The 15,616-nt window shown below is 32.5% G+C and overlaps 1 pseudogene; it reads right to left on the reverse strand.

The window, feature by feature from the left end:
- The window catches only part of LOC109491223, a 30,943-nt pseudogene extending 15,804 nt beyond the window's left edge, over positions 1-15,139 (reverse strand).
- Positions 15,140-15,616: the final 477 nt, after the last annotated feature.

The following is a 15,616-nucleotide window of genomic DNA, read 5'->3' on the forward strand; positions in this document are numbered from 1 at the left end:
TTGGATTTCTAACAAATTCCCAGGTAATGTCAATGCTGCTCATCCATGGACAGTGTTTGAGAAACATTGTCCCCTCTATATTTTAATACTCCACTGGTTTCTCCTACTTTTCAAATACATATTTACTGGATTATTTTACATTTTTTTTTAGCAGACCTTATATTTTCTTTTTCTTTTCTAATTCAGACTTACTAGCTATCACCAATTCTTTAAAGTCTCCTCCACTAGCCCATTTGCCCAACCCTAACAGTCTCTGATTTAAATCTTTTCATTATCAACTAGTTATTTTAATAGAACAGCTTTGCGGCCATTCAAAACTATGAATTCTCATGTTAAAATATTCCATGATGGAAAAATCAAGCCTAGTGAACAAAACAGAAAAAGTTTGGAAATCATCTGTTTGTGCCCTTCAGTATGTATGTGTCACTTTTCAAACCTGCCCTAATATTCTTTGACATCTCTCTTCTTAAATCCGGGCTTTGTGATTGTTCTTCAAAGATGTATTTCCTTGAAGTCAAATCAACTATGTAAATTAGTTAATTCAATTTAACAGTCAATAAAGTTGATTAGGTGGTCCTATGAAGAACTGATTAATTCTTTGAATGTATATTTTGTCCTATGGCTTTTCAACATCCTCTAAGGAGCTTTTGTATTGATATTTTTTTACTAGATTTTGTTTCATTTCAAGGTGGAACAAAACAAACTGATCAACTTCATTGATTGGAGGCAATACGGTATGATGTTTAAAATATAAAATTTGACACTGATCCACCACTTACCCATTGTCACACAGAGAGTAAAGTTAATGCATCTATTTCAGTTCTCTTGTCTAAAAGATAATGATTTCACTAATTAATAATAAGTACTATTAAAACATATGTTATGATTCTATGCATAGACATAAAACGCTTAGGGGCTTTAATAAACATTAGTTGTTAGATAACAACCCAACCTGATCAGGTTAAGACTTTAAATATAAAATGTCTGGATTTTACAACTTATTTTCTGATTATAAAAAGGAACTACAGAAATTTATAAATACAGAAATTAACAGTGGAGCCTGCATGCCTTCTGAGCTTGTAGACATACTTTATCTCAAATAATACTACACCATTTTTTGTCACAGGATTTGTCAAATTTAATCATATTTTTCACAAAAATTAAGTATTTTCTAAATCTCTCAAAAAAATAGAAATCTGAAAAAATCAAGCCTGGTTGCCACATTCACACCTGGCCACATTCTTCTGGAAGGACCGTTTCTCTAAGAGGGCCTCAGGTCTCTAGTCCATTCCTTGCAATCAACTTCACTTAATTTCATGATTGTCTCAACTTTCTGTGAATCTGTATTTTTAAAATGTGGTGTTAGAATCTTCAGTGTTTTCGGTCTAGTTCCAAAAAAGCAGAGCCTGAGGCAAGGATCCAAGTGCACGGGCTTTGTCGGGAGAGTATTCTTCAGGAAAGACCTACAGGGGAGGCAGTGAGGCAGAGCAGGAAAGCGGGAGAGAGCTGAGCAAGGATTTGGTCTTAGATAAAGTCTGTCTTTGGCCTGCTCCACAGAGAGATTCCTCTGGAGCGTCAGCTGGCCCACAAAGCGAACCCCACTGAGGGTCCTATCCAGGCTTTGTAACCACACATCAGGCAGCCATTGACTGAGGGCCGCTGTTGGAGGGGAACTGGCCTGGTGAGGGAGCTCCTCCCTTCAGCAGAGGAAGATTTTCCAGAGAAGGTGCATCTGTGAGATGCAGCAGCTGACAGGATGAGACAAAATAAGCTGTTGAGATGATGGTTTGTTTCCTTATTCTTTAATACAAGACTTTGTAGTGATGCAGGTTCAGTGTAGTGTTTAAGAGTATAAGTGCTTGAAGCGTATGCCTGAATTAAAATTCAAACTCAACCACCTCAGGATTGTAAGGGGCAGGTTAATTAACCTTTTGTGTCTTACATTTTTGAATCTGAAAAGATAACAGATGATATTGGAATAATATCTTTATCACAGGGCATGTATAAGGGTTAAATAAGATTATAAATGGTAAAAATTCAAAACTGTTTGGCCTGAATTCAGCAGTACATAAATGTTGTCCTTTATTGTTATTATTTTTAATTCTTTATGAAAGTTGATGGGTAACCGGGAAGTGTATTAGAGTAGGTACCCCACCCCAAAAATAGAATTCTGAACATGATTCTTTGGAAACTGCTTTTATAATTAAGACTACTATATTCTTAATGTCTTTTCATATATTCATAAATATAATAATTTTTGTCCCTTCCCCCAGATGGTAACTTTGATTATTTTCTATTTCAACAATTGTTAACAATTTTGCAATATATATATATTTTTAATTGGGATGCCTGGGTGGCTCACACAGTCAAGCTTCTGACTCTTGATTTCTGCTCAGGTCATGATTTCAGGGTCCTGAGATCAAGTGCCACATAGAGCTCCCTGCTCAGCAGGGTGTCTGCTGGAGATTCTCTCCCTCTGCTGCTGCCCCTCCCCCCTTCACTTGCTCCCGCTCTCTCTCTCAAATTAATAAATCTTAAAAAAATTTTTTCAAATAATTATTATGGACAAATAAGTGTTTTATAAATTAAAATTTAGAACTATATTTTTGTGAGAAGGGTGACTTTTATCAGATACTCTTCTGGAATACTGAACAATATTTTACTATAAATGGTATATTATAATGCTTACTTCCTCCCAAAATATTCACTTTCCCCCAGTATACATACTATATATATATTTTTTCTTTTTGTAAATCTAGTAGGTCAAGCATATCTTTGACATTTCATTGCTGTTGTTGATCTTTTTCACTGTAGTGATGTTTAATGTTTTCTATGGCTTTCTATTCTGTTATGTAAATTTGTAAACTTTCTGCTTCTGTTGTATATAATTATAACTAATTAGCCTCAGTTTATTAGTTTATAAGAATTTACACATATTAATATGTTGACTATTATATATCTATGTTATAGTGCCTCCTATAATTTTGAAAAAGAAACAAAAACTTTAATCATATCCCCTACCATCAGCCATTTCTCTCTTTTTGTGAACAATATATTTCTCCATTATATTTTGCACACTCACTATCTCTAGTTTCTCACTTCCATTCTGTCTTAAGTATATATGATTTTTCTCTTTTAATGGTTAAAGAACATAAAATATTCAAGTACAACTTACTGTATTTATTATTAATTAACTACTTACCTAATTACCACATGAAAAAATAAATAAAACATTCTCAGGAACCCAAAACAGTCCTCAAATCTCTTCCCAATCTTACTCCTCCTTTGATCTATTCTGATTTTGGATTTTCTGATTATTGGATTTTCTAGTTATATATTGGATGCTAATTTCAAACTAATTATTTTATATACTAGAAGATATACTATATGTGTTGTAATTTGTTTTCTGGACAGTATATGGTCAATTTTTTTTGCAAATATTCGGTATATTTTTTAAAAGAATATAAATCTGATGATATTGAGTCTACATCTCCATGAATCTCCAGGCAGTTTTTGCTTCAAACTTTGAAAACCATATTAATATGCATATCCAAATTTTAAGTATTGTATCTTGTTGTACTATTATCAGTATGGTTTTGTTAGAAATTATATCATCCCTAAATATCTTAGATTTAATGAATCTACATGTTAATCAATACTTTTATTATAGTCTCAAGCTCTGCTTTCAACTTTGGATACTGTGAATATTCTATTATTGTCCTGTATTTTAATTAAATGTGTAATTTAAGCCCCATTTAAATTGTAGTCATCCTCTATTTACACTATCTAGTGATTTACATATATGTTTACACAATTTCTATACAAATATATAAATTATATATATTTTACACATATCTATGTTCCAGTGGCAATTTCTCTAAGGTGTTATTTCTACGTGCTTGGACTAAAAATCTCTTTAAAAGTTATTTATTCCTTTATATATGGGGGCCATTGGATGCCTAATTTTGTTGATATCTTTCTACAATTCTTGAAAACTTTAAGCTGCTATCTCTTATTAAATTACTTCCGCCACATTCTCTATTTTGTTTCTTACTGGGAATCCAATTGCATGTACATTAAGCCTCTGTAATCCTGTCTCCTCATGTCTGACTTACCATTCAAGAATCAGCTCAAATATCTTTTGAAATAGTTCCTCATACTCTTATTTATATGAGTCCTTTTTCTTAGTCCTCCTAAAATGTTATCTGATTTATTTCTTAGTTTACCAGTTATAGCTCCAAACCGACATCAAGTATATGAGAACAAAGATTTAATACATTTTGTTCTTCAGCATATCCAGGGCCTAAGAAACTAATACGGAATATACTCTAAATACAAATTGGGTGAGAAAGACATAATTATTGCTAGAAGTTCAACTAATTTAAGATCAAACAGGCAACAAAGTACGGTATATATCAAGAGACCATATCAAAAACTAGCTCTGCCAATTAATAAATTAGCAAATAAATCACTTATTGTTTGAACTTCAGTTTCTCTAAAATGTACAATGAAGATTAATAATAACTACATCAGATAATGTAGTATTATAGTAACTAATGCTCATATTTGTAATGTAATTCTTGCTACATGAGTAAGCTTTTGCTTAATTTTGGCCAACAGTAGAATAATACATGGGCATGCACTGAGACAAAATGGTCATTTAATACATTTGAAGATATGATCAATGTTCACTTTTTTAATCATCGAGTTGTAGGTTACTTTTTTTGAAATGATTAGTTTTAACAAGTTCATTCAGTTCTTATATCAATTCCAGATGATACAATAAAGAACCAGGACTATTTTTGAAAATTAACTCAGCAGTTTCATGGGCTTTTCTTTTACAAGTATGACTTTGTGATGGGCAGCTCAATAACATGTTCTATGCTTTTGTTTTTTTGTTGGCTGTCTTGTAAAGAAGAGAAAGTTTAGCACAATAGAGATGTGAAAAAATGCATATGATTATTATCATGTAAGTTATTAACAGTGTCAACAGAGCAGCGGTGAAAAAAGATATGCCATGGTGAAAAAAAAAAAAACAACAAGTCGTTGATGGGATTTATCGGCTCAGTAGGCATGTAAAGCCTATTTGTTTGAATGGCATATTTTAACACAAACAAGGAAACATATTTTGTGGCAAGAATCTCAATTAATTTGTTTTTGGTCGTGCTATATTCCTTTCTAAATTTAAAAACAACAGCAATCGGAATACTTAAAATAATTATGATAGTTCACATTATTCACTACCCATTTTAAAATGCCAGCTATCTTAATCACTGAATCGTTTCCATGCAACTGTAACCATGCTGAGAAATTGCATTTATAACAATTTGGATAGCCTCGTAACATTCATTAAACATATTGTACACAGTACAAATATTTACCACAGTATATGTGGCCCTGTACATTTATATATGCTTCTGCTAATAGCTATTATTTGAATCTAAGAGACAACATTATTTTGATTAAATTGTTCCATGCCTGTTAGCAATCAATTGATCATGAAGGCCTATTAGTGGAAAATATTCTCAGTTTGGAAAATCATACAATTCAGAATTGATTTAAACTATTTAAGAAAAGAGAAAGTTAAAAGTATTTGTCATTGATTATTATAGAGCTATATCAATACAATCTCTTTCAGGCAACCTTTCGATAAAAGATTTTAACCATTGTTCCTACAAGCACAGGTATATTGGCAGACTGAAAACTCCAGACTGATGCCAGTTGAGACAAAGTTTCACACTTGTTTAATCCCCCACTGCCTGGAGCATATTTCCAATGTACCCGCCTGGATTTTAAATTCCACAGTGACAAATACATATATATGACAAACCTATCATATTAAGGACGAGAATTGCTGGATAACTTACTGGATCTTCATTGTCAAAATCCCAATATTATGTTTACTATAAAATGTAAGTTCATGAAATTTTTGAACTCTTCTCTCACTTTTAAGTTTAAATAGTATCATGTTTATTATAATCTGAAAGAAGAGTTGGCAAGCTTTTTGTTCAAGGGTCAGAGAGTCAACATTTTCAGATTTGTACACCATATGGTCTCTGTCACATGTTTTTCTTTGTTTTTGTTTTGTTTTATAAATTGTAATTCTTCGCTAATGTAAATCCATTCTTAGCTTTTGGGCCGTACAAAACAAGTTCACAAAATGAATTTGCCTTGCAACCTATAGTTTGCTGACCTGTGTAAAAAAACATTCCCTTCATCTTCATCTCTATTTACCTCAGTTGTAAGTGATGAAGGAAGATTAATAGCCCCCTTATCATCACAAATTATTTCTGTTTTATAAAATAAAATATCACCATTATTTTACTTAAACTTAGGATGAATGTTTTTCTTGGAACATTTATTTTACAGAATAAGTACATTAAATAAATTATTCATTTAAAGTCATATATTTTGCCTTAAATTAGAATCTGACAACTGGCAACATTAGAAGTATCTCTTTGAGTGTAAATTATTTAGATGGTACATCTACTCTTACCACCCTCTAGTGTCTTATTCACGATGCTTCACATATTTGTGGTAGCTCCCTGTTCTAAGTAGGTGTTTGCCTCTGCAATCCCTGGGATAAATGGGCACTAATTCTTTGCTTGAAACAATTTAATGCCTTTCTATTTTTCTCTGGGTAAAATGACACATCTGGTTTGTTTCCTCTTCATCTGCTTTCCTCCATTCCAAACTGTCTTAGGTTTCTGTCTACTTTCTGTGTTCCTGCCACACTGGAATTCCTTTAGTTTTTCTTTTTAATTTTGTTATTTTTTTTAAGATTTATGTATTTATACATAAAGGGAGAACAGAGGGAGAGAGAGAGAGAATCTCACACAGACTCCCTGCTGAGCACAGAGCCCCATGCAAGGCTCAATTCCATGACCCATGAGACCATGATCTGAGCCGAAATCAAGAGTCTGATCCTTAACTGACAGAGTCACCGAGGCGTCCCTCTTTTTTTTTTTTTTTCAAGTAGGCTCCAGGCCCAGTGTGGAGCCCAACACAGGGTTCAGACTCACCACCCTGCTATCAAGACCTGAGCTAAGATCAAGAGTTGGTTGCCCAACTGACTGAGATACCCAGGCACCCTGTTTAGTTATTCTCATGTGCTTTGCAACCTGCATTTCTTTAGTTATTTTTATTTTCTTAAAAAAAAATGTAACCATTATTATACTTTAGAGTGACGCTCAAACTTTCTCATACATTTGAGCAGGAAACAAGGATGTGTGCTCTCACCCCATCCATTAACATCTTACCAGAAGTCACAGTCAATAATCTCATATTGTCAAGTCTTCCATTTCACTTGATGCTTTATCAGTTTCAGGTCCTTCTACTTTCGGTGGTCTGATAGCAGAATTCTCCCCGACTTCTTTTCTAGTTACTTTTTGCTTTTCCTTCTCTTTAAAATTTGTCCTTATTGTCATTACTGTACTTCCTTTAATCTCTACATTCATTCAGATTATCTCATCTATTTTTTCGGCTTTAAAAATACCTCTTTGAAGATGACTATTGACTTCCATTCCTTGTCTGATATTTAGAGTCACAGATCCTACTGATCAATTGGCATTTTTAGATGTCCGTTATTCAAAATTTTATCGTATCTAAAAATGAACACTTGGGTCTCCCGCAATTAGCCTTACCCCAAATTACAATATTTCTCTAAAAGGTCATCTACGTAGTTACTCGAGTCAGTCAGCCAGAAGCTGTCCTTGATTTCTCCATTTCTTTCGCTCATGTTCAGTTTATCAAGTTCTTTTAGTCATAGATAATAGGTAGATAGATAGCTAGGTAGGTGATAGAAAGAAAAGGTAGACATATATGTATATATATATATATATCAAGTAAAACATAAATCGTAGTTGATACCAAGCATTGTAGAATATGTCTTTACTAGTTATATATTTATAACTAGTTATATACTTATAACTAGTAAAGATATATTCTACTAAAGACACTAAAATATCATTTTAATAACATTACACAATTGTTTTATTGTCAAGAAGGTCCAACTTAAAAGTAATTAAATGTGATAACATTTTAAACGTTAAGTTGAAATATAAGGTTCCATGACAGCATTAACAGTAAAAACCAAGTCAAAATGTAGTTTCACTGGTTACTTATATTTTTAGAAGAGGAATAAAAATAACATGGCATGATTTCAACATGGTTACATAAATATACAAATACATCTGTATCTTGTATTTCCCGTACAGAAATTATCTGTGTAGACTCCTTTAATTCTGGATTAATGGAGTGATCAACTTCTGTTTTCTTAACAAATGCAATATGCCATGCCATTTAGCATACTTGCTGCTCTCGTGATGACTAGAAGCCATTTCAGATGGAAGTAAAACTTTAAAATATTGTGGTGATATGTGAAGCAAGATAATTGCTGCTCAATAATGCAGAAAATAATGTCTATCCCTAGCATAAATTCTAGGCTAACACCTGAAGTACATTTCTTTGCCTTCTAATTTATTAGTACAGTTTGCACGTTATGCCATGGTTAAATAGCATTAAGAAAATTGCTAGGCTCCAAAACATAAAAATAGATTTAATTTACACCTGTGTTACATGCCCTGTATATTTGCTTCTGTTTAGTATGGTTGAGAACATGGAAGTATGTGATTATACTATAGTACCAATTTTTATAGATTTAAATTACACAGGGAAAAAGTTAACTTTTTTTCTGAAATGCAATTAAGATTTATAAAAAGACATTCAAGTGTGCTTTATTTGATATATATTGGTTTTATCTGTCATGTAAAGAATTACTGTTTCTCACGTAACAAGTAGCAAGCAAAATAAACCATGAAGCCAAAATATATTGAAATTGGAAAGCCAATATATAAGAAATAATGTTAGACTATAGAGTTAGGAAAACTAAAATCTCTTTTATATCTGTGAAACCTATTTTACAAGAAAGAATTTAAAAAATTACAGTTTTACTTTTAAATTCCATCATTGTCATTAATTCATGGAAACATTTAACACACATTTAACTACTCATACTAAAACTTTCATATCATATATTCATATTTTCATGAAATAAGCATTTTATAGTAATCATTTGTTATTTGAATGTTTTCTTTGGGAATTGGGACACTTCCTGCAAATGTTTTCCTCTTTTTCTTCATTGTAGGCTATACCACTTAAGGAAGGTAAGAGCCCACAAACTAATTACTTTGTGAATACAGAAAATGTGGGCTTCTCTCAGGGAAACAACTGCAAAAAATGTATTAGCTTAAAAATGAATTTTTGGTCATAGGGAAGAAATTAGTGAACAAATTGTTCGGTTAGAAAAATTAAATTGATGAGCAAAATTCTTGTTTTTTTATTTTAATGATTTTCCATATTTTAAAATAAATTTTATAAATTTATTAATTGAAAGAAAACTATCTTTAAACGACATGTTTTTCTGGAAAAGTTAAAGCATTGCTCTGATGGTTTTTATATTTTCCTTATTTTGCAATTTGGTTACCCCCTTGCGAAGTCTCCATTCTGAATTTCCCAGACTATAAACAGAAACCTACCAAATTTTCCGTATTCCTGAAGTCATCTGAGGGCTCATTAGAAAGAGAATTAGATGAATAAGTTCTGAGAATCTAGTACAGAGCATGGTGACATTGTAATCAGTAATACTGTGTTATATGCTTGGAAGTTTCTGAGAGTATATCTTAAATGTTTCCACCACAAAAATTAGTAATTATGCAGGTGTAAACTAACTCTCTGGTATTCATTTTGTAATATATATGTATCTAATAATCACGTTGTTCACCTTAAACTAACATAACCTTATAGGTCAATCATATCTCAATAAAGCTGGGAAATTTATAAAACAAAAATGAATGCTAATTAATTAATGTGTTTTACATTTTGCCCTGTGGATATCAGTTTTCTCACCCTTGGTTCGATGTCACTATTCCCTCTTCAGTGCTGGAACAGTAAACTGCAAAGTGCTATACAATAAATATATGAGGTAATGAAATAGATATGTTATACAAAAACTTCAAAATCACAAAATTGGTGAATTGTTGATAATTTTTCAAAGACATGACTAACTTTAAGCACTTTGCCCTTTAAACACTATGATGTATTGTCTCCATATTCAGGAAAGTTCTTAACTTCTTATGGCCAGTAAGAGTCCATTAGCTTTTTGATTGCTGTCAAATTTCAAGATTTGTTATAAAAATCCTAAATTTCATGGTTGAAGTGGGGCTCTTAGTTTCTACATTACTTTGTAATGTAGAGATTTTCTTATGAGTAAGTGATGACTCATGAAATACACCAAAAGTAGAATTCTCACTGAGAAGAACTGAAGATATTAACTGATATTCAAATGACATCTTTTAAAATATTGTCGTAGCTGATTATGTCTAATCCAATATTATGACAAGTATACTTGTGATTAAATTTGAAGTGATGAATAAAATAAAGAAAAATTGTTTAAAACATTAAAAGAGTTTTCATAAATAATTTATAGTTCATTAACATGACTGGACTAGAATCTTATATATCCAATCAGTTAGCATTCTTTAATCTTTAGCCTAAAAAAGCACATTACATCTAAGAAAGATGAAAATGACATAATACCTCCTAAGATATTCTAAAGGAAATGAACCATGAACATTAAGACTGAGATAAAAGAAAATAATATTCATTACATGATAAATATTAACCTGAGATGTTGCTAGACAAAATGAGTGTATAACCAGCTTCACTTATTTTTTAAAGATTTATTTATTTATTTTGGGAGGGGAGCGCAGAGGGAGAGAGTGAGAGAGTCTTAAGCAGGCTCTAGGGCCAGCACAGAGCCCCACGCAGGGCTTGATCTCACCACCCTGAGATCAGGACCTGGACTGAAGCCAAGAGTCCAGGGGCGCCTGGGTGGTGCAGTTGTTGAGGGTCTGCCTTCGGCTCAGAGCGTGATCCCCGCGTTCTGGCATCGAGCCCCACATCGGGCTCCTCCGCTAGGAGCGTGCTTCTTCCTCTCCCACTCCCCCTGCTTGTGTACCCTCTCTTGCTGGCTGTCTCAGTTAAAGAAAGAAATAAATAAATCTTAAAAAAAAAAAAAAGAGTCCTAACCGACTGCACCACCCAGGTGTCCCAACCAGCTTCACTTATTGATAGTAATTCACTCATCAACTCTTTTGTTCAACAAATATGTGTGAAGTACATGTAAGTTACCTGTGAACCAATGAACATGATAGAAAAGGATAGTGATTCATTTCAAAGAGGTCAGTTAGTTCTATAGTCAGCTACTAACCAAAATAAGATATGTTATTACAAGTTGTGTGTAGGTCAAACACAATTTCATATGTTGAAATTCGTTTTAATACATTTTATCCAGTAACCATACTTATGACTCAAATCAAAAAAGGTTATTAAAATCAAAAACAGGGAGAAAAAATTTTTGGTTGTTCTTGGATTTAAAATGAGACAAGGGAGACAATAAATAGACTTCCTGAATTTATTAAGAGATTTGCTCACATTTGTAAGCTTTGTTGTTATTTGCAGTAATTATGGTAGATTGAATGAATAACCTATTGTTCTTACATTCATTTTGCTGCTGTGCTATTGTCATGAAAACAGTGTTTTCTGAGTCTTTTTTTTTTTTTTTTTTTGCTTTGAAAAGTCCACTTCTCATAGTTGCAAAAATTGTATCAGGGATTGCTTGTCTGAAGACTTTGGAGAACAAGTCTCTCTGCCTGTGAAAGTTAGTTGTGAATGTGTTACAAGAAGCATGGAGGGTGCCTAATGTAAAAGTAGCCACCGAGTGGGTACCTCTTCAGGTATCACTTCAAGGGCAAAGGATGACACACTACGATTAACTTTCTCACTTATAATAAATCACTGTATAAACCAATCTATTTATAATCCATTCAAATATATTAAAATTATTCTGTTTAAAAATACATCTTATTACTGTAAGCATAAAGCAAGTGTACATGTCCCTAGATCTCAAATGTTTACAGTTTTCCAAAAGCAATAGCTGTTTTTATAAATTAAGTCAAGACAGCATAATGTATCATAATGTATTCAAAGATGATGGAGCAAAAGAGATTGAGCTTTCAAATTTAATAAGTATAATTCTTTGTAATACTATTAACTTTATAACTCCTGTACAAAAGTTGAACCCTGGGTAGGGCAATCTTTGTATTTATAACAACTTGAAATGTACCTGTGCAAGATAATTCCAGTTCCTCTGAACACCAGGTTACAGCTGCCTTTGCCTTTGCAACCGCGTACCTGGAAGTACATTGCTGTGAGGTCTGCAAATGGTAGTTGTTATTCTGCAAATGTCAATTCACACACACGCAAAAAAGAATTACAGAAATTATTTTTATATCATATGTAGCATTTATATTTTTTAAAAAATTATATAAATGCAAACATACATGTAACATATATATTGTAAATACATAAAATATAAAAACAGTTTTATAAATATATTTGTACAAAATATTTATATAAATTTGTATAAATATAGTTGTATAACAAATTTATATCATATATAAAATATATTTATAAAATATATTTACATTTTATACATTTTATAGAAGTATATTTTATAAATATTTATACATATATATAATTTTTAAGGAAATTTTAACCTCTCTGCATAGCAATAAACTGAGAAACAAAGCATAATCAGCATTCCCAAGGTTTCTGTAAGGAGCCCTCAAATGGAGGGTCTTCAGCTTTTCAGCTGTTTATTTTGAACAAATCTTTTAAATGACTTAACATGATGGAAAGTTTTGAATGACGGTGAATATTGATAGTCTAATATTTTCCAAAAAATAAATGAAATAGTAAAGAGATCATATATGGCCTTTATCTTCTGGTCTTCAACCCTCACCTTTGCTACCACTCCTGTTTTCAAACAAAGGAAGTTGAGGATGCAATGTCAGATCCCCTACAGAAGGGGGGAGAAGAGAAAGAGAAAATGGCAACAGAAGTTACCATTTCTCAGAAAGACATTTGTGTAAAAGGTCCTCTTATTTTTGAGTCATGCTGCTGACTTTGAAGTCAGCATGAGTCCTTAATGAAAGTACTTGTAGTTGGGATATTTATTTCAAATGGAAATAAAAAATGTGGGAGAAAAGAGGAATAAATAAAAGGGAACTATGTATTTGTAATAACCTCTTTGTCATTCAAACAAAAATCAAGTTGGGATTTAACCACTTTTAGTGGCCAAAGTATTTTACTATATTTCATTTACGTATTGATATACAAAAGCATGTATACTTTTGTTATTTGCAATTTAAACTCTGGTCACCAGAATCGAATCATTAGTATCACCATGGAGTTTGAAATGAAGAATCTTAGCCTCCTCTCCCCACATGCTGAATCAGAATTTGCTTTTGAACAGGACCCCATGTGGTTCATGTGTCTATGAACCATATGACAATTTGAGAGACACTTTCTGGGGGGTCATGAAGGTCCTGTAATGGAATAAATATAAATTTTAACTCTAAAATTAACTCAGTGGTTATTTATACCATTATTTTTATAATATGGATTAAACTATACTTTATACCTACAAAACCAAACCCAATTATATCAGTGCCATGTTATTAGACACAGTTATCAATTTAAAATTGAAATTATTTTAATGATAAAAATTAAACATATGCTTTTTATACCCGATTACAGTCTTGGTATGTTTCCCTGGCCCTAATTTATTCATATATTTATACAAATATGATACACTATAATGTAATATAATACAATATATATCATATAACAGAAATACAAGCATGACCAGTATATAATTAAAGAATTGACAGTAGAGGAAATTTAGCATATTTGCTCATGCAAGAGGTGAAAAATATGTGGTTCTTGCTTTAGGGCTTTTTTCCTCAAGTTACTCTGACTCATTTGCCCTTGATGTCCATACCCATGTTGACCACAGGAATAAGTCAAGCTTCACTCTGGCAAGGTGAATGATTTATAGTTTTCATCTTGAAATTTAATACCTGAAAGTGATTGCATTGTCACAATAAACCATTCTCAGATCATCCCTGTCATCGAGTGCCATATACCAATTGTTTATTTTACAACAAAAGCCATTTAAAGTTTTGACTCAACTAATAACAGTTCTCTGAAACAGTGAATCTAAGAACAACTATTCTCAGTCTTTATAGTGGAAACTATTAAGATTTGAGAGAATGCCCTTATTTTAAAGCACCTTTTCTACTCTGGATACCATATAGCTGTTATTATTTCAGTGACTGGAATGTAAATGGACAAAATGGTAAGTCCCCTTCTTTCCATCCCCACCCTCAAAAGAAAAGTAAATCCTCACAGGTGAAATGTGAGGGGAGATCAGTGATCCATCCCTTCCCCACAGGAGTACAATTCATCCAGGTGAAATTTTCTCTATCTGAACATTCATAGAAATATAGAAGTTGCTGTGACATTGTGAAAAGAAAAGAGTGAAGTTTGAAAACACAAACTTTATTCTTCTTCTGTAATGATTTTCCAGCGAATACACTTCAGAAAGTACACAGTTCCCTATTATATTAAAAAAGATGTTTTTAAATGATAAAATGGTCCCTAACTTCTATCTCAGCTGTTTTATTCCTCTACTTTGAGTTTATCAATTTCAACTGTACCTTAAGCAATAAACTTAAGCACAGTTTTTCATCCATTTAAATACTTTTCTGTAAAAGGTTTCAAATAAATTCTCAAAAAAAAATGTTCTTAATCTCTTTTTCAATTAATAGGGTTTGAAAAGAAAATGAACCATTATTACAAACAGCACTTAACTGTATTAATTTCACAGAGCTAATGACCTGTGGAGAGAATCTTGGGGTGGGGTAGAAATATCTGGAATAAGAACCCATCCCGATCCTGGACACTGAGAATAGATGGGCAGGCCCTTGAAGCTATAGCACATGAGTTTCTGTCTGCAAAACATGCCCAAGCAAAGAATTCCCCTCATCTCCCTATCACCCAATTTTCCCAATGTCTTACTCTGAAACCACACTTGTGTGCCTCTTTTGATTTGTTTTGCTTTTTGTTTGTTTGCTCTTTGTTTTGTTACTGTGAATGAAACATCCCTGCGCTGTTTAAGTCCAAGCTCTTCCCATGTGCTGTGGACTCCACCTACCCGTTGCTTCTCAGAGACCATCTTACCTCATGACTTTGTCTCTTGCCTTTTTCACAGGCTTAGAAATAGATACCACATTCCCTCCAACTAGTATCTCTATTTTTTTCCTTCTTTTCACAGCACACTTCTTTAGGAAAGTGTCTAAAATTAGTGTTTATATTTTCTCTCTTCTCTCACCATTTTACACCATGAAGCCAAAACAAATCAGTCTTCCCTTATTATTCCAATGCATTCCTGGACATTGTCACTGATGACTTCCATATTACAGTGTTACTTCTCTGTGTTCTACTTACCTGACATAAAAATAGTATGAAATACCCTCCTTTTTTAATAACTTTCTTCTCTAGGATACCATATATCTCATATCTTGTGGGGTTTTTCCCATGTATATTGCTAGCCACATATTCTAAATCATCTTTACTGCCTTCCACTCCATTAGGAAATCTTGATTGTGAAATGTCTAAAGATTTGGTCATCAGCCTTCAAGCTTCCTATATT

This window comes from Ailuropoda melanoleuca, chromosome 1 (genome assembly GCF_002007445.2).
Source record: "Ailuropoda melanoleuca isolate Jingjing chromosome 1, ASM200744v2, whole genome shotgun sequence".
Classification (NCBI taxonomy): Eukaryota; Metazoa; Chordata; class Mammalia; order Carnivora; family Ursidae; genus Ailuropoda; species Ailuropoda melanoleuca.